Consider the following 23,178-nt stretch of genomic DNA (forward strand, 5'->3'; position numbering starts at 1 on the left):
CTCCAGGGGATCTTCCTGACCCAGGGATCGAACCTGAGTCTCCTACATTGGCAGGCAGATTCTTTACCTCTGAGCCACCAGGGAAGCCCTCACTCATTATGTTTGTGCAGTTTGTCTATGCTTTTGCCTGTAGTAATGATTTGTTCTTTTTATTGCTATATGTATTCCATTGTGTAAACATGGCGTGATTTATTTTATTTATTCTCCTACTGATAACATTTGAGTTGTTCCCTTATCCATGTATTGCTGTATTCATCAATATGTTTTTCTAAAAGTATCGTTTCCATGTTTACAATGAGGAAACAGAGGCTCAGAGAAAATAAGTGACATGCCTGAGGTCACACAGCAAATAAACAGCAAAACCGAGATTGACTCCATATCCTGAGCTCTACACCTCAACTGCAAAGGAATGGGAGAAACGCTCTTGCTCTTTCTCTCTCTGGGACTAAAGGATGGCCTTGGGTGTCCAAGAGACCCAGGTGGCCTCACCGTCCCCAGTGGCAGCAGGATTGTGATGCAGCCTGCTGACTGGGAACTCTGTGCTTGTGACAGGAGCCCATTCTGACCCTCTCAGGAAGCAGTCACAAACACTGGGCAACTTTTGAGACTACTGCGCGGCACAGTGTCTGGAAGGCTCAGGGCTCAGGGCTCAGCCTCTGTCCTTCTCCAGCCCCAGGTGAGGCTGCGGGAGGTGTGCAGCCACGAGGTAGACAGGCCCTGGCTGGCCCCTGTGATAGATGGCCCTGGGCTGGCTCCCAGCCACACTTGTCCACATCCTGCCTTAGTGCTTTGTCCTTGTCTGTATATGCTTTATGATGAGACTTACTCATATTTTTCTTTAAATAAATCAACCCACTTTTTAGTAATAATTTTACTTCTTTAAAATTTTTTAAAAATTTCAAATAGCTAATATAGATATCTGATACATTATTCAAAAAATATGAAAATGTTTTCCTTCTGCTTTTGTCCCCCAGCCACTCAATTCCTTTAAAAGACATCCAATCTCACTCTCTTCCTTTCTATAGTCCAGAGATGTTCTATACATATACAAGCAAATGAATATGTAATCTGTTGTTATTTTCTACCGAATATTTAGACCTTATTCCCTAAATAAAATAAATTTGAGATGGTTTCATATCAGTACATATGCTTTTTTTTTTAAGACTGGCATAGTTTTCTAGTACCATAATTTATTTTATCCCCTACTGATGGACTTTGTCCTTATTTCCAGTCTTTTCCTATTATAAACAATGTTGCGATGAATCAATCACATGTTCACCTGCTATTTTGCTCACTGCCTATCTATTGAAAGGATAACTCATAGGAATGGAACTGCTGGAACAACTGGCATGTGTGTATGCTGTTCTAGAACAGGTAAAACCTAATCAATGGTGAAAGAAATGACAATATCGGTTGCTTCTAGAGAGAGAAAATTTTCTCAGGTGTTGAACATGTGTTTTCAATATCTTGTTAGAGGTGTAGATTACATGTCTGCAACCCATTTAAAAATCTACCCATTTTAAAGATGCAATTCAATGATTTGTAGTAAATTTACTGAGCTTTTCAGTCCTTATCAGAAACTATTTTTAGGAAATTTCATCCCTCTACTGAGACCCCTCATGGTCATTTACACGGGCTAATTCTCATTTCCATCTTCTGTCCCAGGAAATCCCTCATCAAAACCTCCTATCTCTATAAATTTGCCTTTTCTGGACATTTCAAATACATGGAATTAAATATGCAATATGTGATCATTTGTGTCTGACTTTGCTTTAGTTTAATGTTTAGTTTCAGGTTCATTCATGACATAGCATTTATCAATAGCTCATTTCTTTTTTTATTACTGAATAATATTCCATTGTACATATATGCTGCTGCTGCTGCTAAGTCACTTCAGTCGTGTCCGACTCTGTGTGACCCCATAGACTGCAGCCCACTAGGCTCCTCTGTCCCTGGGATTCTCCAGGCAAGAACACTGGAGTGGGTTGCCATTTCCTTCTCCAGTGCATGAAAGTGAAAAGTGAAAGTAAAGTCGCTCAGTCGTGCCCTTAGCGACCCCATGGACTGCAGCCTACCAGGCTCCTACGTCCATGGGGTTTTCTAGGCAAGAGTACTGGAGTGGATTGCCATTGCCTTCTCCGTTGTACATATATAGCACATTTTAAAAATTCACTCATCAATTGATTGACATGTAAGTTTTTCCCTCCACTTTCTGGCTATTATGAATAATTCTGCTGTGAACATTCATATGCAAGCCATTGGCATTCATTTTTTCATTTGTGTAGATACACAGAAGTGGAATTGTTGGGTCCTATGAGAAATTTATGCCTAGCTTTTTAAGAAACCAGCAGACTATTTTCCAAAGTGGCTGAACCATTTTACATTTCTATTAGCAATGTATGAGACTTCCTGTTTCTCCACATTCTTGCCGTTTGTTACTGTCTTTTTTTAAAAAATAACTGCTCTGCTGCTGCTGCTGCTAAATCACTTCAGTCGTGTCCGACTCTGTGTGACCCTATAGACGGCAGCCCACCAGGCTCCCCCGTCCCTGGGATTCTCCAGGCAAGAACACTGGAGTGGGTTGCCATTTCCTTCTCCAATGCATGAAGTACAAAGAGAAAGTGAAATTGCTCAGTCATGTCTGACTCTTAACAACCCCATGGACTGCAGCCTACCAGGCTCCTCCGTCCATGGGATTTTCCAGGCAACAGTACTGGAGTGGGGTGCCAGTGGGTGTAAAATGGTATCTCATTTTGGTTTTCACTAATGGCTAAAGATTTTAGGCATTTTTTTCAAGTGCTTATTCTTATACCTTCTTTAGTGAAATTTGTTCATATCTATTGCCCCTTTTAAAATGGTGTTGTTTGTCTTCTTATTAGCAAGTTTTAGGAAATTTTTGTCGGGAGGGTGTTGGGAGAGGGATGGACTGGGAGTTGGAGATAAGCAGATACAAACTATTATATAGAGAATGGATAAATAACAAGGTTCCTCTGTATAGCACAGGGAACTGTATTCAATATCATGTGATAAACCATAATGGGAAATCTCTGGTGGTCCAGTGGTTAAGAATCTGCCTGCCAATGCAGGGGACACAGATTTGATCCCTGGTCTGGGAAGATCCCACACGCCGTGGAGTTTGTTAGCCGGAACTACTGTGCCTGAGTGCTACGACTATTAATACAGAAGCCCACACACCTGGAGCCTGTGCTCTGCAACGAGAGAAGCCACTGCACTGAGGACCCTAAGCACCACAACTAGAGAAAGAGCACATGCAGCATCAAAGACCCAGCACAGCCAAAAATATATAAATTAAAATATTAAAAGTAACATATATACATGTATAACAATCACTTTGCTGTACAACAGAAATTAACACAACATTTTAAATCAACTATACTTCAATAACGGAGAAGGCAATGGCACCCCACTCCAGTACTCTTGCTTGGAAAATCCCATGGACGGAGGAGCCTGGTAGGCTGCAATCCATGGGGTCGCTAAGAATCGGACACGACTGAGCGACTTCACTTTCACTTTTCACTTTCATGCATTGGAGAAGGAAATGGCAGCCCACTCCAGTGTTCTTGCCTGGAGAATCCCAGGACGGGGGAGCCTGGTGGGCTGCCATCTATGGGGTTGCACAGAGTCGGACATGACTGAAGTGACTTAGTATAGCATACTTCAATAAAATAATTTTTTAAAAGATTACCATACCAAACCTACCAAAAGAGTTATGTATGAAAGAATGTGATGTCTGGGATTTGCTTCAAAATAAGCCATCAGCAGAGGTAACAGATGAAAGCTATAGTTAATGAGCTGCTATTTGAAGCTGGGTGAAGCTGGCAATTCATTATACTATTTTCTTTTTGTATCTTTGAAATTTTTCATAATGAAAAGGGTTTTTTTTTTGATGACCACTTTTGGCACCACCTAAAATCAGTTTGTGTATATCCATCAGTGCACAACTCCTTGGAAGGTACTGGCTTAAAGGTGAAGACTGAGGGCTCTAGAGTCAGGCTGACCACATTTGAATTCTGCTTCTTGCAGTTACTAGCTGATCTCAGGCAAGTCCTCACCTCTCTGGCACACAGGTGTCTCATGTGAAAAATGAAGCACTAACTTTAATGAAACACTTACTATGATCCTGTTTTGTATTAATGTTCTCTTATTTTATCCTCCCCACCACCTTAAGAGGCAAGGTATTACTGTTAGTCCTATTTCACGGTTGAGGAAGCATCCTGAACACATGTGACTGAAGCATTTGACCTTTCAGGGCCTGCCCCTCCTCCCTCCAAGTTCAGAAGGTCCTCAAGGACCGAAAACAAAGTCACATGTTCCTATGTCTGCAGTTCCTTTATTGCCTCTGAAGTTTACCCGAATCAAGGCTGAGTTCTAAGATTCCCAAGAGTGTTTCTTGTTTGATGATACCTTCCCATCTCGCATAATGTGACCTGGATGCTTGTCTCTTGATTTCATCTTTGCTTGAGGAATTTGTAGATGTGACTATAATTTTTTTAAAGACAGGTATATTCCAGTTTAGGATAGACATTTCCAGTGAGATCTGTGGGCAAGCAATGATTCTGATCTACAGTCTGTAACTGGGGGGCTTTCCTAGGAGGAGGACAACTCTACGTTTGAGAGCAAGAAAAGAGGGAATTGGGGATAATGAGCAGGACTAGGAGAAACTCTGCCATGCTGTTTATTATCTAAGGGAGTTCTTCAGTCCTGCAAACGCTCATCTGAATCTAAGTCCTCCAAAAACTGCAGGAGGTGTTGAGAGCTCCTTATGGCTATTTATTTTTATAACCTTCTTTTTTTACTTCTATATTCAGTACAGAAAATCTGAAGGTTACAGAAAAGCATAAAGTCTCTTTTTTTTACACTGATTCAAGAAGAGGCAGTTGTGAAGTAGTTGAAAGAGACAGTCCTGGGTTTAAATCCCAGGTCTATTTCTTGCATTCTCTGTGAATTTTGGCAAGTCTCCTAACCCTTCTGAAACTGTTTCCTCCTTAGAAAAGTGGTCATCACAATACTTCCTACCTCATTGGGGATGAATATAGGCACATCTCATTCAGGGTACCCAGTGGGCACTCAATACATGTGTCTCTGTCTCCTCTCAAAATTTACAAAGAAATTTTCATTGAAGTGTTTTCTGAGCACCCTTAAGGTGTTACTGTATGCCAGAGAAAATACAGGAATGGATAAGATGGGTACCTTGCCCTTGAAGGGCTTATGGTTTAGAGAGGAAGGAAATCTTATAAGGTTGAATGGCTGATATAAATAAATAAATAAATAAATGGCTATTTATTTATTTTTATCTTTTAATTTTTAAAATATTCAGTCTGTTACCTTTAGATAAAAGTTACATGACCCTAATCGCCATCTGTCAGAAGAGACCCTGAGTGGCCAGGTCATACAGCAAGTAAATAGTAGGGAGCAGACTGGAACCCAGTTAGGAGAAATATTAGGACAGAAGCTGTGAGAGGAAGATTTTAGAAATGAGATCATGCTGTTTTGTAGCTCAAAGGAGAAAAACAGGCAGGAGATGGAGATGCGTGCAAACGGATCAGAGATTACAAATCCACCCCTGAAGACAGACCGCATTTTGCTTGGTAGGAGTTCCCCTACCTCCACTAACATTTTATTATGAATATTTTCAAACAGAACAGTTTAAAGACATGTATGGTTAACTGCTATATACACTTTGTCATATATTAATTCCTTCATTACTCTACTCATCCATCTTATTTTCTGATGCATTACAAGGAAGCTGCAGAGTTCATGCTACCTTTAAACATTTCAGTATGGCTGTCATTAACTAGAGTTCAGTATTTGTTTTGAGGTTTGTTTTTTTAGGTTCATTTTACATGCAATGATAAACATAGATCTCAAGTGTATTATTTACTATGTTTTGACAAATGCATGCTGCTGCTAAGTCGCTTCAGTCGTGTCTGACTCTGTGCGACCGCATAGACGGCAGCCCACCAGGCTCCCCTGTCCCTGGGATTCTCCAGGCAAGAATACTGGAGTGGGTTGCAGACATGTAATCTACACCTCTAACAAGATATTGAAAACACATGTTCAACACTTGAGAAAATTTTCTCTCTCTAGAAGCAACCGATATTGTCATTTCTTTCACCATTGATTAGGTTTTACCTGTTCTAGAACAGCATACAAATAGAATCATACAGTTTGTACTTTCTTTTAGCATAATGTCTGATACTTATCTATTTTGTGTCATAGTAGTTTTTTGATGTCTATGATTTTATTTGTACAACAGTTCAGCTGCATAATATTAAAAGGTTTGATGGGCATACCAAGGTCATAATCAACCATTATAATGTTCTTTAATTAAAAGGGAATACATTTGTGCTCCAAATAACCAACTTATGAAAATATCCTTTGGGACCTAATAATGCCTATTTAGAATAAATAGCATCAAATTGTGGCAGAAGTTTATAAACACTACAATACTGTGCTTTTTGTAATTAGCAGTGAATGTATTAAAACATGTTTTTCATGTGAATGAAAATGCATAATTTTACCCATTATGCATTCTGAATATTGGTTGAAGAAATGCATTTTTTCTTTCTAAAAGCTTTCTTTAGGGCTTCCCTGGCGGCTCAGTGGTAAAGAATCCGCCTTTTCCAATGCAGGAGACGCAGGTCCAATCTCCGATCCCGGAAGATCCCACATGCCTCAGCACAGCTAATGAGACTGTGCTCTAGAGCCTGAGCTCCGCAACAAGGGAAGCCACGACAGTGAGAAGCCGGTGCGCCACAACCTCACTCGCTGCAGCGAGAGAAAAGCCCAAGCAGCAAGCCCACCACAGCCAAACATAAAAAAATAAAATTCTAAAATATTTTAAAAATAATTTATTTGGTTGCACCGGGTCTTAGCTGCGGTACACGGGATCTTCATTCTTCATTGCAGCTTGAGAACTCCTAGTGGCAGCATATGAGATCTAGTTTCCCTACCAGGGATGGAACCCAGGCCCCCTGCATCAATGTTTTAGCCACTGGACCACCAGGGAAGTCTCGAGAAATGTGTTTCTGAATTGTTTACATCTCTTGGCTTTATAATAATGGTAGTTATGAATGAGTTGAACATCAGCTGTGTACTTTGTAACGTATATTCCATTCTGTAAATTGACCACAGTTGATCCATTTTCCTGTTTATTTAAAACACAGGAGTTTTAAATAATTTGAATTTTTGCCATTGTTATAGATCTGAGTTCCAACCTTGGCTCTGCCACTTGCTAGGTAAAACCACGGGCTGGTTACTCTGTTTCTCTATGAGCATAATGGGACAAATTACAGCTAGTGCTTACTGTGTGCTTACTTGGCACCATTCTAAGTATTTTATAGGCATTAGCTCATTTAATTCTCATAACATCCCAGAAGATGGAGCATATTACTATTCCCACATCACGGATGAGGAAACTGAGTGCCCCACCTGGCTTGCTGGGATAATTCAGTGAGATAGTGCATACAAAACACGTAGGATCCTATTTGATAATTAAAAATGTAAATGTAGATGTTAGCTGTTATTTTTTATTTTCCCTTACTGGCCATTGGAGGCATTTAAGTTCACTACCCCAGTGAAATAAGTATATAAAGCCCTGAAATAAAATATGTGGTGCCCAGTTTAATTTGAATTTTAGATAAACAATGCAAAAAATTAGTATAAGAATGTTACATGCAATTTCTGTCACAAATTTGTATTAAAAATTATTCATTTTTTACTTGCAGTTCAAATTTAACTGAGCATCCTACATTTTTATTTTCTAAATCTGGCAACCCTACCTGGAGGGGATGACTAAGGTGACCAGGGATGGAACTTGTGCTTCTCATTTTGCAGATGACAAAACAGTCTTAAACAGGGAAAACGAAGAGCCACGACCTAGGTTTTCAGTGGTTTCTTTGGATCCATGTCTGAGGTTCCCAGAAGCTCCATCCAGTGTGCTCTCTCCAACAACACACAGTTCTGCCACTTTTCAAGTCTTTCCCTACCTCCTCTGGCAGCTGAATGCAGAATGGCTTCAGGGAAGTGGGGGACAGCAGCGTGACTAGCAGCGTGACTAAGTGTTCTACAGGGAAAGTCAATAAGAGACAGGTGGCATGTGGGTTGCTGGGTTTTCTCTTCCCACTCCTTCCAGTTCTGCATCCCTGCTTTCTTCTCTCTCCAGAGACCTGGGAAACCCCTTCCCTTGCTGATGGAGGCTTCTCCCAGGCTTCCTGCCCCTGCTCTAGCAGGGCTGGGTCCTGTCCCAGGCTGACCTGGCTGTCCAAGGCAGAAGGAGGGTGTAGGTGGCTCAAGGCTTTATTAGCCACCAGTCCTGCATTCTGACCAGGCCAAGAATAGACTGGCTTTTGAATCAGGGAACTTGGAAGCCAGAGCCACACAGCATGGGAGATGAGTAAATGTCCAGGCTGGGATTCTCTGCCCTTACTAACCTTGGGCCCTCCTTGGAGAACCTATCAACTAAATATCTGCCCTGGATTTCCCAGAATTTTCACAACATCTCAGGAGGTAGTATCTATTATTCCCATTTAGAGATTTGGCCACTGAGGTTCAGGGGATTTCCCGAAAACCCCTGAAGTAAGATATTCATAGTACTAGATCCTTGGTCCATGTGGCTCTGAAGAAGCCTGACATTAATTCCACTAGGTCTGCCTCCCAGATCAGAGCTAAACCATCCTGTTGGCATGAGCAAGAATGTTAGGATAGCATAGACCACCCAGCATAGTCGTTCTCAAAATGTGATCCCTAGGCGTCAGCATCACCTAGGCACTTGTTTATAGTTGTTCAGTAGCTAAGCTGTGTCCGACTTTGAAATGCAAATTCTTGGGTCTGATTCCAGAACTTAAGAGATTCTGGGGGTGTTACTTGGCAATCTGGGTTTCAATATGCCCTCCAGCTGATTCTGATGCACTCTAAAGTTTGAGAAGCTGGTATGTAGTAGAAAGAGATGCATTTTGGGAATAAAATGAATATACATTTAAAACATATATTTGCTTTACATAAACTTTTCTTGACACATAATACACAGAAAACTACACAAATCATAAATATGCAGCTTGACGAATGTTCACAAAGTGAACCTACCAGTGTACCAGCACTCAGATCAAGACACAGAACATTTTTGCCAGCCCCCAAAACCCCCTTTTGGGTCTCCTTCCTGTTTTTACCTCCTCTTAAAGGTAATCACTGGGCTTCCCTGGTGGCTTAGACAGTAAAGAATCCGCCTTCAATGTGGGAGACCTGGGTTTGATCCCTGGGTTGGGAAGATCCCTTGGAGGAGGGCATGGCAACCCATTCCAGTATTCTTGTCTGGAGAGTCCCATGGACAGAGGAGCCTGGCGGGCTACAGTCCGTGGGGTCACAAAGAGTCAGACACGACTGAGTGACTAAGGACAAGGGTAATCACTATCCTGACTTCAAACACTATACATTAGTTTTGCATAACATTATATAGTTTAAAAATTGTGTATGAAGACAGAATGTGGTGCCAGAGGACTTCTGTTGAATCCCTGGTTCCTGGCTGAGTGATCTTGGACCACTCATCTAATTTACTTGAGACTCATTTCCCTCTTTGTATAATGGACATAAAAATGTTTGTTTTAGTTGCTAAGTTGTGTCCGACCCCATGGAGTGTAACCTGCCAGGCTCCTCTGTCCATTGGATTTCCCAGGCAAAAATACTGGAGTGGATTGCCATTTCATTTTCCAGGGGATCTTCCTGACCCAGGGAATCTACAACTCTTGGGGGGATCGAATCTACAACTCCTGCATTGGCGGATTCTTTACCACTGAGCCACCTGGGAAGCCCAGGCATAAAAATACCTCATACTTTAAAGGTACAGTGCATTCTGTCTACTGTTAAGAATCACCTGGGACACTAGTTAAAAACCCACATCCTGCAGAGTATGTGTTCTCAATAGGACAAAAATTGATTGTGGGGGTGCAGAGGACATTAAAATACATGTATGTTTAAAAAATTTGTTTGTTTGCATGCCCTTCTCAGCTTGCAGGGATCTTAGTTCCCAGAACATGAATTGAACCTGTACCCTTGGCTGTGAGTGTGCAGAGTCCTAACCACTGCATAGCCAGGGAATTCCTCCCCACTCAAAATTTTTTTGGTAAAAGCTCAGATACATGGTACATAAATTGATAAAAAGTATATTTGTGACATTAAAATTTCATGAGGGAATTTAGGGAAAAAAGTCTAGTAGAACTTCGCTGGTGATCCAGTTGTTAAGACTCCATGTCCACTGTAGGGGGCATGGGTTTGATCCCCATTGGGGGAACTAAGATTCTAAATGCAGAGTGGCATGCCTACCCCACCTCCCGCCCCCCCCAAAAAAAGTGTAAAATTGTTCCTCACCAAGATGATAATCTCAAAAAAGGTGAGAAACACTGCCTTACCACAGTGATTGTCCAAGTGTGATCTGTGGTCGAAAATGCAAACACTGTGGTCAGACCTCAGAGTTACTGAATTGGAAATTGTGAAGGTGGAGCCCAGCAGTCTGTGGTTTAAGTCCTCCAGGTGATTCTGATGGGCACTGAAGTTTGAGAACCACAGCACTAGATGATGTGAATGGGGTAGGGTTATAGGAATCTGTATCTTTAGCATGCTTTCCTAAGGTATATTGCAGAAAACACTGACAACGGAGGACTTGAAAGTACTTTGAAAAGTGTAAGTGACTTTCTAAATGGTAAAATACTATTTTTATTAGAAGGAAACATGCTATACAATAATAGCAAAGGTCACTAATTACTAAGCACTTAGTTGTGCCTCTGAGTTTACTTCCACAGCCTATTAAATCTCACAAAAAATCTATGAAGGAAGAGGTTGGAATCTGAAGCCAGACTGCCTGGGTTCTTATCTAGCTTGTGACTTGGTTTATGCATCTGTAAAGTGAGGAAAATGAAGGTAGTTCCCTCATAGACTCGTTGTGAGGATAAGAGGAGCTTATTGATCAGCTCTAAGAACACCTGCCATGTTGGCACCACGTACATGTAAGCTATTTTCATCATCCCTAAGTGTACACTGTTAAAAGGTGGAATTGAATCCAGTCAATGTAACTCCAGAGTGTAGTTTCTTAAGGACTAAGATACGGTTCAGTGATTCTCAAAGTGTGATCTCCTACTAGTAGCACATCAGAGAGCTTGTTAGAAATGCAAATTATTAAAATGATTAGATCCTATCTCAGATCTGCTGTATTAGAAACTCTGGGGGTGGGGCCCAGTAGTCTATGTTTTAACAAGCCCTTCAGGTGATTCTGATGCACACTAGAGTTTTGGATCTGTAGCTATACTGTTGAGAGGTTCTGGTATGAGACCAGGAGGGTTTTTTTAAAAAGCCTAGCGGTACCGTGCTGTGCTGCACTCAATATGCCAGCAAATTTGGAAAACTCAGCAGTGGCCACAGGACTGGAAAAGGTCAGTTTTCATCCCAATCCCAAAGCAAGGCAATGCCAAAGAACGCTCAAACTACTGCACAATTGCACTCATCTCACACGCTAGTAAAGTAATCCTTAAAATTCTCCAAGCCAGTCTTCAGCAATACGTGAACTGTGAACTTCCAGATGTTCAAGCTGGTTTTAGAAAAGGCAGAGGAACCAGAGATCAAATTGCCAACATCTGCTGGATCATCAAAAAAGCAAGAGAGTTCCAGAAAAACATCTATTTCTGCTTTATTGACTATGCCAAAGCCTTTGACTGTGTGGATCACAATAAACTGTGGAAAATTCTGAAAGAGATGGGCATACCAGACCACCTGACCTGCCTCTTGAGAAACCTGTATGCAGGTCAGGAAGCAACAGTTAGAACTGGGCATGGAACAACAGACTGGTTCCAAATAGGAAAAGGAGTACGTCAAGGCTGTATATTGTCACCCTGCTTATTTAACTTCTATGCAGAGTACATCATGAGAAATGCTGGACTGGAAGAAGCACAAGCTGGAATCAAGACTGCTGGGAGAAATATCAATAACCTCAGATATGCAGATGACACCACCCTTATGGCAGAAAGTGAAGAGGAACTCAAAAGCCTCTTGATGAAAGTGAAAGAGGAGAGTGAAAAAGTTGGCTTAAAGCTCAACATTCAGAAAACAAAGATCATGGCATCTGGTCCCATCACTTCATGGGAAATAGATGGGGAAACAGTGGAAAGGGTGTCAGACTTTATTTTGGGGGGCTCTAAAATCACTGCAGATGGTGATTGCAGCCATGAAATTAAAAGATGCTTACTCCTTGGAAGAAAAGTTATGACCAACCTAGATAGCATATTCCGGAGAAGGCAATGGCACCCACTCCAGTACTCTTGCCTGGAAAATCCCGTGGATGGAGGAGCCTGGTAGGCTGCAGTCCATGGGGTCGCTAAGGGTCGGACACGACTGAGCGACTTCACTTTCACTTTTCACTTTCATGCATTGAAGAAGGAAATGGCAACCCACTCCAGTGTTCTTGCCTGGAGAATACCAGGGACAGGGGAGCCTGGTAGGCTGCTGTCTATGGGGTCACACAGAGTCGGACACGACTGAAGTGACTTAGCATAGCATAGCATAGATAGCATATTCAAAAGCAGAGATATTACTTTGCCAACAAAGGTCCGTCTAGTCAAGGCTATGGTTTTTCCAGTGGTCATGTATGGATGTGAGAGTTGGACTGTGAAGAAAGCTGAGCGCCGAAGAATCGATGCTTTTGAACTGTGGTGTTGGAGAAGACTCTTGAGAGTAGTCCCTTGGACTGCAAGGGGATCCAACCAGTCCATTCTAAAGGAGATCAGTCCTGGGTGTTCATTGGAAGGAATGATGCTAAAGCTGAAACTCCAATACTTTGGCCACCTCATGCGAAGAGTTGACTCATCGGAAAAGACTCTGATGCTGGGAGGATTGGGGGCAGGAGGATAAGGGGAAGACAGAGGATCGATGAGATGGCTGGATGGCATCACCGACTCGATGGACATGAGTTTGAGTGAACTCCGGGAGTTGGTGATGGACAGGGAGGCCTGGCGTGCTGCAATTCATGGGGTTGCAAAGAGTCGGACACGACTGAATGACTGAACTGAAGTGACCGGGAGTAATCCAAGAGTCCCTCCCACCTAGCTAAATGCAAGCTCGGATTTAGCTGCGCTCACCAGCTTCTGCTAGCTTTTCCTGCCGGCAGCTGGTTAGTGCGCAAGGACTTCTAGGGCTTGTAGTCCCGATAGCTCCGGAGCTGGACGCGCCTGCGCGTTGGCCGCCAACTCGTTCTAAGAGCTGTGGTCCGGGCTAGGGACCGGCTGCCATCTTAGTCGAGGGACTGAAGAGTAGCCGCCGCCCCGAGTCCCGGTAAAAACCCGCGGGCGGACTGGAGGCAATTTTGGGGAGAGGGAGGGTCCTGGCTGAATATGTCGGAGGAGAGCGAGAGGTAGAGGAGTGCGGCGCGTCAGCCGGGACCCGAGCCGCGGCTGCTTCCTCTTCCCTCAGAGCCGGTGCCCGTGGGGTTTCGGGGAGCTCGGGCTAGTGGCAGGGGCCGGGAGGAGGGGTGGCGGGGGTGGGTCATCTGGAAGCCCCGAGCGGCCACTGTTGGGCTCAGACGTTCGGAGCCCCTCGCCTCGCGGGCGCCAAGTTCTGAGAGAACTGGGCCGCAGCGGGCGCCCCCGGGGTCCAGCCCAGAGCCCGTCAGCCCCGCCCGGGGGCTGCGCTCCTGCGGCCCGGCCTACGCGAGGGGCCCCGCGGCAGCGGCCGGGGCGGGCGACGTGGCCCTGCGAGGGGCGGCGGCCGGGCCCACCTGCCACCCGCTGCCCTTCCCGAGACTTTTTGGAGCCCCCACTAGCGAGAGGGGCCAAGTACAGCGGCTGCCTCTCTTCTCTCTTCCATTCCCCTCCGTCTATTGTCCCCCAGCGTGGTGGTCCCGGCCCCGGCGTCGTCCTCCGCGCCCGCCGCCGCCGCCGCAGCGGCCCCGCCGGCGCCGAGTTTTGCAGACGTGGAGCTGTCATTGCCCTTCCTCCTGAAAGTGCCCTTTTCTTTAGCGGAGAGAAGAAAAAAGTAGTCGTGATGAGGACAGGACTTAGTGGGGACTAAGGGGGGAACTCAAGTTCTTAGACTTTGCTCCGGGCCGCGACGTAGAGCGAAACACAGGATCTCTGCGCCCCAGGTAGACGCTGGGCCTCAAGTTAGCGATGTAACCTGGTGGATTTGCAAACTACCCGAAATCCACGATTCTCCAGTAACAACTCACCTTGTTTTCTTGCTTATATTTGTATCTTGTTAGATTTTCCTCTATTATTCTACAGCTTCAGTATATTTTTTGGGAGTGAGGGGTGGGGAAGGAAGAGACATTTCAGGGAATTTTTCTCTGAAAATGAACGAGGCACTTGAGCCAACCATCTATCACTGTACTTAGTTGGAGTCTTGCATGTATTCCTAATATAATTAGATCTTAGGGAAGTACTAGAGGCAGTGTATTTCCACCCTCAAAATGGGCTAGGGAGTTGTTTCTCGGCCGAAATAAAGTTCTCAGAGCAGGTCTGGTGAGAGTCTTCATCGTGTATTCATAGGTTTACTCAGGTTACAGTTACTTGATTTTTAAGATTTAGAAATGAAGGTGGAAATTCACCTGCTGTTTTGAACAGTGGATATAAGTTTTTTGGGTGTGAGTCCGAAAGGAATTCCTTCATCTTCAGCATGAGTCAAGTCAACAAGGATATGAAATAAACAAGTGCAGGATATTCCTCAGTGTATTCTAGAGTAAATCATTTTTCCATTCCTTAAAGAAACATCTTTACACCAACTGGAATAGACAAACCAGTAGCCCCCAAATTTGGTCATTAGAATAATCAGGGCAGCTTTTTTAAAAGTAGAAATTTCAGAGCCTTACTTCCTGAGATTGATTTAATACATTTGGGTCGGCCTTGAAGATTAAAACTTGCCTCAGGCAGTTTTGATGGTTTTGGAAACCGTTGAGACAATACTTTGAATAAACCAAAAACTTTGAGATGGAAGAGGAAGTAATCAGTTGGGTCTGATTGATTTGAGGAAGAATCTGCTTCAAGCTGAAGTTGGGTCTTAGCTGAAGTGTTATTGTGATGGACAAAGGGAAGGACAGGGCAGAGGAAACACCTCAATATTGTTAGTCAACACAGGATTGTGGAAGATAAAAGGGAGCAGGGAGTGGGCTGGGGAAGAAGAGCATTACGGATGTGAGGCAAGAAAAAACCTTGTTTTATGTTGTTAGCAATAGATGCAGATTTTTAAACAGGAAAATGATATCGAGTACATGTTTGCTTTAGGAAGATTGCTTTGTGACAAAAGTGAAAGGACGGAAGAGTGGCTGTTGCCGTGGCTTAGGTGAGAAGTGAGCTCTACAAATCTTCCTCAGCGAGAGGCTGTGGGCATGATCAAGGGATTAAATTTAGTTAATGGCACCCCACTCCAGTACTCTTGCCTGGAAAATCCCATGGACGGAGGAGCCTTGGTAGGCTGCAGTCCATGGGGTCGCGAAGAGTCGGACACGACTGAGCGACTTCACTTTCACTTTTCACTTTCATGCATTGGAGGAGGAAATGGCAACCCGCTCCAGTGTTCTTGCCTGGAGAATCCCAGGGACGGCAGGGCCTAGTGGGCTGCCGTCTATGGGGTCGCACAGAGTCGGACACGACTGAGCGACTTAGCAGCAGCAGCAGTGCCAAATTGTCCTATTTTTGTATGAGGATTTCTTTAGGGCCAGTCTGGGTAAAAGGTTCCTTTTCTGTCAAAAGAACCCATTAGCGAATCAGAGTAATATTGCACGGTTATATATGTTAATGGTAACAGAATTTGTTGTTAGCATCCTTGATGCAATTTGTAGGATTTAGAGATTAGACTGAAATTACGGCTATCAGTGCTATTGATTTATGAGCTTGTTGGGAAGTGTTTTTTCTCCCACCTTCAGAAACTTGGTTTTAGAATTTTAGAGTTGGGGGACTCCCCTGGTGGTCCAGTGGCCAAGACTCTGTGCTCCCAATGCAAGGGCCCTGTGTTCGATCCCAGGTCTGAGAACTGGATCCCACATACAGCAACTAAAGATCCTACATACCACATCTGAGACCCTAAATAAATAATACATATTCAAAGAAAGAGTTGGAAGAGATTGTAGAGAATATCTAGTCCACAGTAGCAGATGTATTTTGATTTATGGGCCAACTTTCACTTGAAGTAGCTGCCAGAAGCCCTGTGTTGAGAAGGATTTTAATCATAAGGGTTCTCTGGGAAAGTGAGTTATGATTGATTAGTGATAACCCCTGTGGACACTAGTTATCTAGTGGTTAGTATCAATATATGTGCTAGGTATATGCTATTCTTGGACTAGTCCAACCTTTTCTGTTTTGTTTTTTTTTTAAACAAAGAATCAGAGCTAAAAGTAGAACCAAGTTTTGTAACTCTTAGTCTGTTCTCCAGTGTACCAAGATGAATGTGTGCTACTAAAGAGCTTTTGGTATTAGACCAAAAGAAAAAAGTATTTCTAGCCTGTGCCTCTTGACTGTTTAGTTAAGAGTTTAACAAGGAACTTTGGCCTAGAAGTGAGTTGTATTCATTCTGGCTTAGGAAATTTGTGTTTATACTCACAGAAAAATAGCCACCGTCCGCCTTCTTTTCTTGTTCCTCACCCTTCTCTGTTTTGGGTTTAGGGGATTGGTTTCTTTCAAGTTGCGGGGATAGTCCTTACTGTGACCTCAAAAGGTAGAGTATGTATTTATATGGCCATCCTCATTTTGTGATGTAGTTATACACAGGTGGGGAGTTACCCTATTGTATGGGTTAAGGCAAAAGTGTATTAAAGCCCCGCCCCCCCAACCTCATCTTTATGGCACCTAGCCAAATTTTGGGCTTATAATATGCACTCAGTAAAGGCATGTTGATTTTTGTGGCTGTAAATGATACTGGCTTTGAGTCAATATAAATTAGCAAGTGGGGTTGAAGAATTGAATTGCAGCATTCTCTCATTGAGAGGTCAGTCCTCTGCTAAAAATGTTGGGCTGGAAACTAGTCTCACAACCAGAAGTAGTTAACCAGAAGCTGTTCCTCTTTTCTGTCCTCTTTCAGTCTAGCAGTGTACTGTCCTTGGAGGACTGCTGCCAGCTCAGCTCTTTGCTTCTGTACAGAATTGACTATACTCAGATCCTTGGAGTACTTTTTCTTTTCGTATCCCTAGGAGCTTCCAAGTTGCAGGGATAGTCCTTACTGTGACCTCAAAAGGTAGAGTATGTATTTATATGGCCATCCTCATTTTGCCATGTAGCTATATGCAGGTGGGGAGTTACCCTATTGTATGCGTGAGTCATTTTCTTCCCAATTTAACCTTATTATCCTGCCCGCTCCATCAAAAATTATCTATCCTATGAAACTTTTTAAAGGACATTGTGCTGTCCTATTCCAAAGGTCATTGCTGATCTGATGTGTTTAACCATAGGAGTAATGTGTTAATTGGCCCTCCTTCCTTTCTCAGGTAACATGCATTTAACCGTGGCCTTCTGGAGACAGCGCCTTAATCCAAAGAAGTGACTTCAAACGGTGAAAACTTCAGGTATGGTGGCATGCCTGTGAGAGAGAGTGGAGGTCAGAAATGGTGCTGAGGGTGAGCGCAGGTCCTGTTAACAGCTGTGGGAAGTATGGGGAGAGACCGGTGTTGATGCTGGCTACATCAGTTGGTTGAAGACAGTTCCTTTTGGATCTGAAACCCATAGCTGCCTCTACAAGGATTAGCCTGTGAGCTACATTGTATTCTTAATTTGGGTCCTTTGACTTTTCTGTTTTTCTAGCTTCCCTATACAGTCCTATACTTTTCTCTCTTGTGCTATTTTAGAAACATTTATCTCTATACTTGTCCATACATGTGCACATATATGGTTAAAATATGTAGGAATTAAAAAGAAAACAATATAGTTCAGTGGAAAAAGAATAGAGGACTTGGAAAGAAAAGGTCTGGGTTCTGATTTGATTTTGCTACTGACAAATTTGATTGTTGGCAAAGTATTTAATCTTGGCAAGACTTAGTTTATATATCTGTAAAATAGTTATGTTGATTTCTGCCTGCCTCCCTGGCATTGTTGTGAGGATCAAATAAAATAATACATATTAAATCTTTAGAAAAAAGTGAATTCCCATCTTAAGCCATTATCCAGATCTATAAGGTGGGAGGAGTTGGCAATAATACTGAAAAGGAAAACAGGACAGGACAGATTCATCTTAAAAGATCAGGAGAGGAAAAAAAAAAAAAAAAGACCAGGAAGAAGAAAAGGAAGTCTGCTGGTTAAGAGAAAAAGTAGAGCACAGGAAAAGTCAAGCAGTAAGAGAATAGGGAGTAAATGAAGTAGAGCACATGAATTGGTTGGTGAGAAAGCTGTATAGGAAAGAGGATCCCTTTCATTTGCTTAACCCTAACCTTGCCACTGTTGTTATTACCACATCTCTTCATATAAGTGTCCCATCCGTACTTAAGCTTCTTGTCCCCATTGTAAAATCATAGTAAAATTGTGTGACCCTTTGTGTTTAGTTTATATTTTTGTTAACAAATTGCCTCATAAATGCCAAGAGACCAAGGCTATGGCTTGCTTGTTATGGTATCCCAGGTCAGTGCTATAATCAATGTGTGATTAATCTGTGGGTTTTTTTGTTTTTTTGTTTTAATAATTACGAAGAGAAAAGGAGATGGTAGGGTGCTTTGTGAGATACTAGAGAAAGGAAGTGGATAAGAGGAAAAGTAGATAAATCAGAGGTGGTGAGAGGAAACATTCTCAGAGGATAATGAAAGGAAAGACATGAAAATGAAAAAAGTATGTAGAATAACAGGGGAAAAGATGGCGTTATCTGCAATGACTGGAACAAGGTAAATTTCATATCTTTAGTGGTGGTATAATACCTCATAAAAAGTTATGTACTGGGGAAGATCATCCTCCATACCAAATATCTTTAAAATATTTCTAAAAGTATCCATTTCATCCTGAGCTCACAGAGTAGTTCTTTGTGGAAAGAAAACTGGGCCAGCATTCAGGAAATATGTGTTCTGGCCTTGATACTGCTTGTTACTTAATTTCTATGATCTTGAGCAATTTGCTTAAATCTCTGGACTGCATTACTTTCTGCTGAAGGTATGAACATGATGTTTTCTTCTTCCAGCTCTTTGATTATTCTTTGTGCTGCTTATGCCAGCTCACCAGTTTTTCAGGGCTTTGTTGATACAATGTGGGACTGGTCTCAAAAATATCTTATAATAGGACTTCAAAGCATCCATTGCTTTGTAAATGAGAAGCCATTTTAAATTCTACTTTATTTTTTATTTTTAGCTGGGCCATGCAGGTAGTAAGATCTTCACTCCCCTCTGCAGTGGAAGCTCGGAGTCCTAACCACTATACCACCAAGGAATTCTCTTTCTGCTTTAAACATTGGTTGAGAGACCTGCAGGAAATCTAAGTATAGAAATGTTGAGTTTGTAATATTAAGCAAGCGTTTATTGAGCCCTGTTATGCTAGTTTCCAAGGGATACTCTACCTCAAGGATTTTGTGTTTTTGTGAGGAAAATAAAACTGTTCACTAGTAATTATTGTAAAAAAGCAAGATGATAAATGCTATAATAAGGATTTCATTGCATTTCAATTTAAGATGTTTGGATTTCTTGGTTCCTTTATTACAACTGGATATATGCTAACTGCAGGGACTCATGGAAAAAAGCAGTTCCTACCCTCAAGAAACTTAATTTTTTTAATGTCTGCACAGTTTACTCTCATAGATATATCCTTCTACCCCAAGAAAGAGAAGAGTTTTGTGCTATATCATCACTTTGTAGTTTTGAACTAAGGATTCATCTCATTATTGAGCTTACCTTACTCCAGGAATAGTCTGATAACAAATATATAGTTTGATTGGATTCCTTAATATTTCAGTTACAGAGAAAGTTTTCTTTTAAGGTGAGGAAGAAAATTCAAAAATGGCATCTGCATTTAGGTGAACTTTGGTTTGCTTCTTAGTCATTTGTGCAAAGAAAGAATAGGCTCTAAAATTTAGTCTCTTGAGTCTTCGTTCCAGGCAGTTAATTCAGTTGGTCACAGAAGAAAGGATAGTAGTCTAAAGGAATCATATTGTAGGGATTAACAGTGTTCCCTGGAGTTAGACTATCTGATTTTGAATTCTCGCTGTATCTTGAGTACTGGTAATGTGACCTTGGCTGAGTTGCTTCACTTCTCTGTGCCTTAGTTTTTTCATTTATAAATCGAGAATAATAATAGTGTATATCCATAGGGTTTTTGTGTGGGTTAAATGAGATAATATATTTTTGCTTGAACAATAGTTGGTTCACAATAAAGCAGGAAATGTTAATTGCCAGTGTTGTTGTTATCATTATCACATTATCATCATCACCAACCTTGTCTGTTCTAAAATTATCATCACCAACCTTGTCTGTCTTTAAATTATCATCTTAATTTATTCATTCAGTAAATGTATATAAGGGGAGCACTGTAAAGTCAGATGCCTACGAGGGCTAGATTTAAATAGTAATGGTAGAGCAGATTGGGACTTAAGTGGTTTAGGGAATTCATGTTATTCCAGTGGGGCAGCTGTTAGGCAGCTTTGGTTTACTTTTTTTAAAAAATTGAGGTGAGATTTATCATTTTAAAATATATAATTCACTGTTGGCTCACTATCGATCTGGCAGGAGGTAGGGGAGGAGGCATATAGATGAAGTGTGACCTGAACATCTTTTTTATGAAGAGAAGCTGGAATTTCAGATTTTGTGAGAAATTTTTATTTTTAAATGTTGGCAACGTAATGAATTCATAAAAATGCTGTGAGCCAGACAAATTCACCACCGTGGGCAGACTTTGTCTTGTGGGTTGCTGTTCTGTAACCTCTGATCTGGGGCTTGACTTTTTGCTGCATAACCCATGTTCACTGCTCTCTGGGAAGAGAGTCCTTACTCACATAGAGATTTTTAAAGTTCAAGTGATACCTTACTGCTGTCTAGGGCTGAATGAGGCATAAACAGAAAAATTAAGGCAAAGAGGAGGAGGGAAGTTATTTAAAACTGGGATTCAGAATGGGAAAATGGCAGGAATGAACTTAAGATGGTGAAAGAAAGTGCAGTGAATTTAAATTAATCTGAAGAGGGTTTGTGTGGTCCCAGTAAGAATAGAAAGTTTAGAAAAATGAAGAGATCAGTGTAGAGGCAAAATAATTTCTCTTCTTCCCTTTCAGGTTCTTTGGTCTAATAATTGCTGCAAGATAGATTAACAAGAGAAAAACAAATTTCCTAAATACAGTATGGGAGTCTCATAAAACTGAGACCCAAAAGGCAGCCATAATAGGGGCTTATATACATATCCTGAGCCTTATAAGGAAAAGGGATAGGGGCTGGCGATACAAAGGGAAGAGGAGAGGAGATGTTTGGAAAATAAAGGTTGCCCTGTTACTTACTTAGTTAAGTTTCTTTTCTTTCTTTCTTTGTAAAATCATTTATTTGGCTGTGCTGAGTCTTAGTTGCTGCATTCAGAATGTTTTAGCTGTAGCATGGGAACTCTTAGTTGCAGCTTATGGGATCTAGTTTCCTGACCAGGGATCAAACCCAGGCCCCCTGCATTGGGAGTGTGGAGCGTTAGCCACTGGACCACCAGTGAAGTCCCTGCAGTTAAGTTTCTTAGGTAAGAAGATATTTTCTGGTAATAATTCTCTTCTTGGTACAGGCCTCCTTTCCAGTGTAAATGTGGGCACTTGTGGGAAGGAGAGAGGTAAACAGCTTTTGCAGCTGAGTTTTGATTGTCTTTAGCTCAGAATAATTCTTATGCCAAAGTGGCATATTTTGGGGTAATATACTCTGCTGCCCTTCAGCAGTCTTCTTATTTTAGAATAAACTTAAGTCCTATTGACTGGTAGGATGAAGTGGTGTTTTATGAAATTTATTTTGTTAATATTGAAGTCTACAGTATTTATTAGGGTTGGTAGGGTCCGGAGGCAGGGAGACCAGGCTAGGGAGATTGTAGTGAGAATGGAAAGCGAGGGACAAAAGCTTGTATTTGGGTCACCCTGTGACAGTGGGACGCTGCAGTAAAGACGCAGATTTTGAAAGCTCTTCTCATATTTGTTCTTTTGTAATAATTGGGATATGTGAGGATAATACTGAAGAGGCTACCCCTCTGTTTTCATAAGGATCTTCATTACTCTCAGCCGTGGCACTCTCTTTAATGGTGGATCATGTATATAGTCTCATAATTTCCCAGCTTTAAAAGAATAGAAAAGGTAAAATCAAAGTAGTTCAACTGCTTATTACATTTCTAGTTTAGCATTTTTGGTCATCTTGATTCTTCTGTAGACTTTAAACATGGAATTTTTTTTTATTTACCGAGGTTTGGATACAGTGACAAAAGGTTTTCTCACGGAAAAGACGTAGAATTTTGTTGCAGAAATGTGACACAGTAATTAATTTATGATTCAGAATGTTTAAAACTGATAAATGTAGAAACATGAAATGTGTTTATTTTATATAGCCTGAGAAAGTGATTTTCAGGATTTAATTTTCAGTAGGCCTTTGGTTCTGTTTATACGTTTCTCATGAAACATTTCTTGACATATACAGGAAAGTTAACTTCTTATTCTTGACTAAAATGCAAAATGTAGTTATTTTAAGTAGTCTTTTTAATAAGTAAATCTAATAGCGTGTTCAGTTTAGTTGCTCAGTCGTGTCCGACCCTTTGCGACCCCATGAATTGCAGCACACCAGGCCTCCCTGTCCATCACCAACTCCTGGAGTTTACTCAAAGTCATGTCCATCGAGTCGGTGATGCCATCCAGCCATCTCATCCTTTGTCGTCCCCTTCTCCTCCTGCCCCCAATCCCTCCCAGCGTCAGAGTCTTTTCCAGTGAGTCAACTCTTCGCATGAGGTGGCCAAAGTATTGGAGTTTCAGCTTTAGCATCAGTCCTTCCAATGAACACCCAGGACTGATCTCCTTTAGAATGGACTGGTTGGATCTCCTTGCAGTCCAAGGGACTCTCAAGAGTTTTCTCCAACACCACAGTTCAAAAGGATCAGTTCTTTGGTGGTCAGCTTTCTTCACAGTCCAACTCTCACATCCATACATGACCACTGGAAAAACCATAGCCTTGACTAGACGGACCTTTGTTGGCAAAGTAATGTCTCTGCTTTTCAATATGCTATCTAGGTTGGT

At 41.9% G+C, this 23,178-nt stretch overlaps 1 protein-coding gene across 9 annotated transcripts in view; it reads left to right on the forward strand.

The window, feature by feature from the left end:
- Positions 1 to 10,612: 10,612 nt before the first annotated feature.
- ITCH (itchy E3 ubiquitin protein ligase) overlaps positions 10,613 to 23,178 on the forward strand; it is a 101,561-nt gene continuing 88,995 nt past the window's right edge. Inside the window, exons 1-2 of one of the 9 annotated variants that reach the window (XM_055544817.1) lie at positions 10,613 to 10,695; positions 17,471 to 17,548. The gene's annotated coding sequence lies outside the window, so the exon portion shown is untranslated. Of the gene's footprint in view, positions 10,696 to 13,139; positions 13,476 to 17,084; positions 17,221 to 17,470; positions 17,549 to 23,178 lie in introns of those variants that run through there. The other 8 variants (XM_055544812.1, XM_055544815.1, XM_055544814.1 and 5 more) reach the window with 8 other exon arrangements.

The sequence above is a fragment of the Bubalus kerabau genome, chromosome 13 (assembly GCF_029407905.1).
Source record: "Bubalus kerabau isolate K-KA32 ecotype Philippines breed swamp buffalo chromosome 13, PCC_UOA_SB_1v2, whole genome shotgun sequence".
Taxonomy (NCBI): domain Eukaryota; kingdom Metazoa; phylum Chordata; class Mammalia; order Artiodactyla; family Bovidae; genus Bubalus; species Bubalus kerabau.